We start from the raw sequence: 7690 nt of genomic DNA on the forward strand, positions 1-7690 counted from the left end.
TGCGCAAGGGAGTCATCATCTTCAAACCTTGTTCCACGAAGAGAGTCTTTGCCAGAGAGATGATAGTCACATGGAGTGAGATCAGGACTGTAAGGCGGATGTTCCAGTGTTGTCCACCCGAGTTTTGTGATCGCTTTCATAGTTTTTTGACTGACATATGGCCGTACATTGTCGTTCAACAGCAAAACATCCTGCTTTTGCCGATGTGGTCGAACACGACTCAGTCTAAGTTTCTTCATGTCGTCACATATGCATCAGAATTTATGGTGGTTCCACTTGGCTTGATGTCCACAAGCAAGAGTCCTTCGGAATCGAAAAACACGGTAGCCATAACTTTTCCAGCAGAAGGTGTGGCTTTGAATTTTTTTTTCTTGGGTGAATTTGCATGGTGCCACTCCATTGATTGCCTCTTCGTGTCTGGTGAGAAATGATGGAGCCATGTTTATCACCTGTCACATTTCTTTCAAGAAATTCATTTCCAACTTTCTCGTACTGTTCCAAAAGTTCGCTGCATACTGTTTTTCTCGTTTCTTTGTGTGTCACAGTCAACGTCCTGGGAACCCATCTTGCACAAGCCTCTTTTAACGCCAACACTTTTAGTATTCTGGAAACACTTCCTTCCTCTATCCCAACGTAGGGTGACAATTCGTTCACAGTGATGCGTCCATCAGCAGTCACAAATTCGTTAACTCTCTGCACATTGTCTGGAGTGTGTGCAGTACGAGGCCTGCCGCTGTGAGGACAATCCTCAATATTGCCGTGCCCGCTTTCATCACATAACCTGCTTGCCCACCGACTAACTGGACTGTGACCGACAGCAGCATATCTATACACCTTTTTCGACCTCTTGTGGATGTTTCCCACTGTCTCGCTTTCACAGCACAGGAATTCTATGACAGCACGTTGCTTCTGACGAACGTCAAGTGTAGCAGCCAACTTGAAGACATGCTGTGATGGCGCCACTCACGGGAACAGGTTGAACTAAAATTTCTTGGCAGATTAAAACTATGTGCCGGACCGAGACTCGAACTCCTTTCTTTTAGGAGTGCTAGTTCTGCAAGGTCTGCAGGAGAGGTTCTGTTAAGTTTGGAAGGTAGGAGACGAGGTACTGGCAGAAGTAAAGCTGTGAGGAAGGGGCGTGAGTCGTGCACGGGTGGCTCAGTTGGTAGAGCACTTGCCCGCGAAAGGCAAAGGTCCCGAGTTCGAGTCTCGGTCCGGCACACAGTTTTAATCTGCCAGGAAGTTTCATATCAGAGCACACTCCGCTGCAGAGTGAATACCTCATTATGGAAACATCCCCCAGGCTGTGCCTAAGCCATGTCTCCGCAAATTCCTTTCTTTCAGGAGTGCTAGTTCTGCAAGGTCTGCAAGAGAGCTTCTGTTAAGTTTGGAAGGTAGGAGACGAGGTACTGGCGGAATTAAAGCTGTGAGGGTAGCTCAGTTGGTAGAGCACTTGCCCGCGAAAGGCAAAGGTCCCCAGTTCGAGTCTCGGTCCGGCACACAGTTTTAATCTGCCAGGAAATTTCATATCAGCGCACACTCTGCTGCAGAGTGAAAATTTCCATCACTTTATAGTGTTATTAGTCTACAATAACGTGATTGATAGTGTAGTGTATTACACAGTAGTGTACTGCTGTACATGTATACGTATTAAAATCTGTGTTTTTCACTAAACACGATTTTTTTTTAACACGAACTCCTGATTTTTCGGTCCCTTCAGACTCATGTTACGAAGTTTTACTGTGCCGGAACGGACCAGTTATTCAGAATGAAAATATCGGTTTCGGTTTTAACTGCGCAGTTTTTTCCCGGCGCGGCGGCCGACAGACGGGACGGGTGCCAGGGGGGCGGCGGCGGCTCTGGTTAATTTGGGAGGCGTCGGCGGGAGGCGCAACACACAAAGAATAAGGGAAAGAGGCTCAGTGCGAGGCACGGCGGGGGTGGGGCAGCCGGCGCCGGGCGGAAGGGCAGGAACCGTTCACTGTTTCCACGCTGAGGCGCCAAAGAAACTGACTGGTATATGCACGCGTACTCGAAGACAGAGAAATGTGGACAGGCAGGATACGACGCTGCGGTCGGCAACGCTTGTACTCCACCGGCCATTAAAAATGCTACACCAAGAACAAATGCAGATGATAAACGGGTATTCATTGGACAAATATATTATACTAGAACTGACATGTGATTACATTTTCACGCAATCGTGAGAAATCAGCACCCAGAACAACAACCTCTGGCCGTAATAACGGCCTTGATACGCCTGGGCATTGAGTCAAACAGAGCTTGGACGGCATGTACAGGTACAGCTGCCCATGCAGCTTCAACACGATACCACAGTTCATCAAGAGTAGTGACTGGTGTGTTGTGACGAGCCAGCTGCTCGGCCACCATTGACCAGACGTTTTTAGTTCGTGATAGATCTGGAGAATGAGCTGGCCATGGCAGCTGTCGGACATTTTCTGTATCCAGAAAGGCCTGTACAGGACCTGCAACACGCGGTCGTGCATTATCCTGCTGAAATGTAGGGTTTCGCAGGGTAGAGCCACGGTTCGTAACACATCTGAAATGTAACGTCCACTGTTCAAAGAGCCGTCAATGCGAACAAGAGGTGACCGAGACGTGTAACCAATGGCACCCCATACCATCACGCCGGGTGATACGAGATTATGGCGATGACGAATAAACGCTTCCAATGTGCATTCACCGCGAGTCGCCAAACACGGATGCGACCATCATGATGCTGTAAACAGAACCTGGATTCATCCGAAATAATGTCGTTTTGCCATTCATGTACCCTGGTTCGTCGTTGAGTACACCATCGCAGGCGCTCCTGTCTGTGGTGCAGCGTCAAGGGTAACCGCAGCCATGGTCTCCGAGCTGATAGTCCATGCTGCTGCAAATGTCGTCGAACTATTCGTGCAGATGGTTGTTGTCTTGCAAACGTCCTCATCTGTTGACTAAGGGATCGAGACGTGGCTGCACGATCCGTTACAGCCGTGCGAATAAGATGCCTGTCATCTCGACTGCTAGTGATACGAGGCCGTTGCGATCCAGCAGGACGTTCCGTATTACCCTCCTGAACCCACCGATTCCATATTCTGCTAAAAGTCATTGGACCTCGACCAACGCGAGCAGCAATGTCGTGATACGATAAACCGCAATCGCGATAGGCTGCAATCCGACCTTGATCAAAGTCGGAAACGGATGGTACGCATTTCTTCTCTTTACACGAGGCATCACAATAACGTTTCACCAGGCAACGCTGGTCATCTGTTCTTTGTGTATGAAAAATCGGTTGGAAACTTTCCTCATGTCAGCGTGTTGTAGGTGTCGCCACCGGCGCCAGCCTTGTGTGAATGCTCTCAAAAGCTAATCATTTGCATATCACAGCATCTTCTTCCCGTCGGTTAAATGTGGCGTCTGTAGCACGTCATCTTTGTGGTGTAGCAATTTTTAATGGCCAGTAGTGTACTTACTGTGTGTATGCAATGTGGTAGGAAGAACCCGTGATTAAATTTGTCAGTGCAGATAGAAAAGTAGTGCACATAGCTGCCTCTTTTGAAAGCAATAGTGGTTCTAGGCCAGCTGAGCATCGAATTGATCTGAGCGCGGTTAGCAGATATGGGTTCATCAGTCCGTGGTTGTTTCTACACCAATCATCATTCACAGTGGCTGGCTGCTGCTACAGTGGCAGGTTATCAAGATTTAAGTGGAGATATATTCGTCGCACGAGAGATGGGACACAGCATCTCCGAGGTAGCGATGAAGTGAGGATTTTAACGTGCGACCATTTCACGAGTGTCCCGTGAATATCAGGAATCCGGTGAAACAACATATCTCCGACATCACTGCGCCCAGAAAAAGATCCTGCAAGAACGGGACCAATCTTTCGACGTGACAGAATTGCAGCCCTTCCGCAAATTACTGCAGGTTTCAAAGCTGGGACATCAACAAGTGTCAGCGTGCGAACCATTCAACGAAACATCATCGATATGGACTTTCAGAGACGAAGGCTTACGCGTGTACGCTTAATGACTGCCTCGCCTCGGCCCATCCTCACAGACATCGGACTGCTGATGACTGGAAACATGTTGCCTGGTCGGACGACTCTCGTCTCAAATTGTGGACAGACGTGTACGGCTATGGAGACAACCTCACGAATCCATAGACCCTGCATGTCAGCAACGGACTGTTCAACCTGGTGGAGGCTTTGTAATGGTGTGGGGCGTGTGCAGTTGGAGTGATGTGGGACCCCTGATACATCTAGACAAGACTGTGGCAGGCGACACGTACGTAAGCATCCTGTCTGATAACCTGCATCCATTCATGTCCATTGTGCATTCCGAGAGGCAATTCCATCAGGACAATGTGACACTCCACACGTCCAGAATTGAGGGGTAGCCGCACGGTCTGAGGCCTTACCACTGTTCGCGCGGCTTGCCCCGTCGGATGTTCGAGTCCTCCCTCGGGCATGGGCGTGTGTCGGGCATGGGCGTGTGTGTTTTCCTTAGCCTAAGTTAGTTTAAGTTGGGTTAAATAGTGTGTAACCCTAGGGACCGATGACCTCTGCAGTTTGGTACCACCAATTTTCAATTTTTCCGAAGTTGCTGCAGAGTGGCAGCAGGTTCACTCTTCTGAGTTTAAGCACTTCTGCTACCACCAAACTCCCCAGACATGAACATTATTGAGCATACATGTATCTGGGGCGCCTTGCAACGTGCTAGTCAAAAAAGATCTCCACCCCCTCGTACTCTTACGGATTTATGGAAAGCCCTGCAGGATTCACGGTGTCAATTCCCTCCAGCACTGCTTCAGACATTAGTCAAGTCCATGACACGTCGTGTTGCGGCACTTCTGCGTGCTCGAGGGGGCCCTACACTATATTCTGCAGGTGTACGAGTTTCTTTGGCTCTTCAGTGTATTCCGCTTTTTTTTTTTCGCAGTTCACTGCACCTTCTTGCTGTTTTCATGCTTGATCTATGTTCAGTTTTCGACAGGCTATCCACTAGGCCATCTTAGTACAATATCTTGGTGGGGGAGGGGGGGAGGAGGTGTGCCATGGGGAGTTTCCTTTGTTAGTATCATCAGAGATGCACTTCTGGCGTTACAGTTGATAATGGAAGCATGACTGAAGAACAATCAGGACGCGTTCATAGGCTTTGTCGACCTGGCAAAAGCGCCCGACAGTGTAAAATAGTGCAAGATGTTCTAAATCCTGAGAAAAATAGGTGTAAGCTACAGGGAGAGACAGGTAATGTACAGCATGTACAAGAGCCAAGAGGGAATAATAAGAGTGGACGAACAAGAACGAAAATGGTTCAAATGGCTCTGAGCACTATGGGACTTAACTTCTGAGGTCATCAGTCCCCTAGAACTTAGAACTACTTAAACCTAACTAACCTAAGGACATCACACACATCCATGCCCGAGGCAGGATTCGAACCTGCGACCGTAGCGGTCCCGCGGTTCCAGACTGTAGCGCCTAGAACCGCACGGCCACCCCGGCCGGCCTTACAAGAACGAAGTAACGATGTAAGACAGGGATGTAGTCTTTCGCCCCTACTGTTTAATCTGTACATCGAAGAAAGCGGTATTAACAAGACATTGGTTTTCTGAGTGAAAATGAACAAGACTTACATGATCTGCTGGATGGAACGAACAGTCTAATGAGCACAGAATATGGATTGAGCAGGTGCTGTCTGTGGCTGACACTGTCGCTGAGCCAGATGCTGTCGCCTGTCCTGTTTCAGAGGAAACCACTCAGCCTGTGAGATCCGGACAATCACAGAGTGAGGTTGTTGGTAGTTGGGAGCCTCTTAGGGAATTGGCTGACAAGAAGGGAAAGAAAACCAATGTGCACTCCGTGTGCATACCAGGGGGAGTCATTCCAGATGTGGAAAGGGTCCTCCCGGATTCCATGAAGAGCACAGGGTGCAGCCAACTGCACGTGGTTGCTCATGTCGGTACCAATGAAGTGTGTCACGTTGGATCAGAAGACAATCTCTCTGGTTTCGAGCGGCTAACAGAAGTGGTAAAGGCTGCCAGTCTTGCATGCAAGATGAAAGCAGAGCTGACCATTTGCAGCATAGTCGACAGGACCGATTGCGGACCTCTGGTACAGAGCCGAGTGGAGGGTCTGAATCAGAGGCTCAGATGGTTCTGCGACCGTGTAGGCTGCAGATTCCTCGACTTGCGCCAAAAGGTGGTTGGGTTTCGGGTTCTGCTGAATAGGTCAGGTGTTCTCTATATGCAGGAGGGAGCTACACGGGTAGCAGGGGTTGTGTGGCTTGGACTGGGCGGTTTTTTTAGGTTAGAGGGTCTCGAGAAAACACAAGAAGGGCTTCAGTCACAAATGGTGCAGGCTCAACGCAGGAAGAACGTAGATACAGGAACCATTGGTATAACAGCTGTAAATTGTCGTAGCTGTGTTGGGAAAGTACCAGAGCTCCAAGCGCTAATAGAAAGCAATGATGCTCAAATCGTTACAGGCATTGAAACGCGGATATTAGCTCAGCCCAAATTTGTGCGAAGAACCTAACGGTGTTCCGAAAGGGTAGGCTAAACACTGGCGGTGGCGTGTTTGTTGCTGTTAGAAGTAGTCGCGAAATTGAAGTAGACACTTCCTGTGAGTCAGTATGGGGAGAGGTCATTGTTGGCAACCGGAATAAAATAATAATTGGATCCTTTACGGACCTCCCAGTTCAGATGATACAGTTCAAAGAAAACTTCTCACTACAGTTGTCCGTCCTCTTTTAGAATACTGCTGCGCGGTGTGGGATCCTTGCCAGATAGGACTGACGGAGTACATCGAAAAAGTTCAAAGAAGGGCAGCACGTTTTGTACTATCGTGAAATGTGGGAGAGAGTGTCACTGAAATGATACAGAATTTAGGCTGGAGATCATTGAATGAAAGGCGTTTTTCGTTGCGACGGAATCTTCTCACGAAATTCTAACCACCAACTTTCTCCTCCGAATGCGAAAATATTTTGTTGACACCGACCTACATAGGGAGAGACGATCACCATAATAAAATGGGAAATATAGGTGTTCTTTCTTTCCGCTCGCTGTACGAGATTGGAATAATAGAGAATTGTGAAGGTGGTTCGATGAACCCTCTGCCAGGGGCTTAAATATGAGTTGCAGAGTATCCATGTATATGTATATGTAGATGATAGAGTCAGTTAAAGAAATGGGACAGCCACGAAGAATACCAAGACATATATGGTGGAATGAGCTGTGTGATGAAGCAATTGACAATCGACTAAAGGCATGGAAAAAATGGAACAGCAATAAGAAACACGAATACTGGGAAGAGTTTAAGGAAGAAAGGAAAAAGACAGCAAAAATCATCAGATCAGTGAAAAGAAAATATGACAAAGACAGATTAGAAGAAATGGATTCATACTTCAAAAGGAACAACACTAGAGACTTCTATAAGACTTTCAGAGAAGTTTTAACAGGATTCCAGTCACCGAGTTTACATTTTAAAGATAAAAATGGAAAAATAGTTTTAACCAATAAAGAGAACTGCCAAATCTTAGCTGAATACTTTGAAAATCTATTAAATTGTGAGGAGCCTAATGACAGGTTACAATTTCAAAAACCACAACATGAAAATCCACCGTCGGAACCACCTACAGTAGAAGAAATAGAAAAGATTATCAAAGCATTGAAGAATAACAAAGCACCA

At 47.5% G+C, this 7690-nt stretch overlaps 1 non-coding gene across 1 annotated transcript; it reads left to right on the forward strand.

Annotated features, from left to right (window-relative positions):
- The first annotated feature begins 1146 nt into the window (after positions 1 to 1146).
- Positions 1147 to 1221, forward strand: Trnas-cga. Its single transcript has one exon. It is a non-coding gene; the product is annotated as a tRNA-Ser (tRNA).
- The last annotated feature ends 6469 nt before the right edge of the window (positions 1222 to 7690 follow it).

The sequence above is a fragment of the Schistocerca piceifrons genome, chromosome 9 (genome assembly GCF_021461385.2).
Source record: "Schistocerca piceifrons isolate TAMUIC-IGC-003096 chromosome 9, iqSchPice1.1, whole genome shotgun sequence".
In the NCBI taxonomy this organism is placed as follows: Eukaryota; Metazoa; Arthropoda; class Insecta; order Orthoptera; family Acrididae; genus Schistocerca; species Schistocerca piceifrons.